Source organism: Penaeus monodon, chromosome 32 (assembly GCF_015228065.2).
Source record: "Penaeus monodon isolate SGIC_2016 chromosome 32, NSTDA_Pmon_1, whole genome shotgun sequence".
Taxonomy (NCBI): domain Eukaryota; kingdom Metazoa; phylum Arthropoda; class Malacostraca; order Decapoda; family Penaeidae; genus Penaeus; species Penaeus monodon.
The window spans coordinates 20,292,733-20,293,195 of NC_051417.1; the positions used below are offsets into that span (position 1 = coordinate 20,292,733).

At 48.8% G+C, this 463-nt stretch overlaps 1 protein-coding gene across 1 annotated transcript in view; it reads right to left on the reverse strand.

The window, feature by feature from the left end:
- The window catches only part of LOC119593589, a 45,557-nt gene that overhangs the window by 36,799 nt on the left and 8,295 nt on the right, over positions 1–463 (reverse strand). The gene's annotated exons all lie outside the window — the stretch shown is intronic.

Here is a 463-nt window from a genome sequence, read left to right on the forward strand (position 1 = left end):
CAGCTCCCTTCCATCCACCTCTCACCCTTCCCTCTCCTTCCCCCTTTCCCCCCACTTCTACCCTCCCCCCTTCTCCCCCTTCCTACCTTTTCATCCCTCCTATCCACCCTTTAGCCTTTTTTCCACACTTACCCACTTGCCTCCCACTAACCTTCCCTTTAAAAAATATGTAATAAGTTCATCCTCACTGACATTCCACCCACGCTCTACTTTCCTCATAAAAAAATCGTATTTAACACACTCAAAAAAGAAAGAAAATGTCGTTCATTCTCACCTACTTTTCGCCAACATTCTTCTACCTTCCGGCTTATAAGAAAGACACAGCCCTCTCCCCCCCCCTTCCCACCGTCACCCCCTCTCCTCCCTCCCTCCCCATTAAAAAAAAAAAGGCAGGAGCATGGGTGTGATGATCCAGAACCCTCGTCCTCGTGCAAAGCGGTGTAATATGTGAGGGTCACACTTC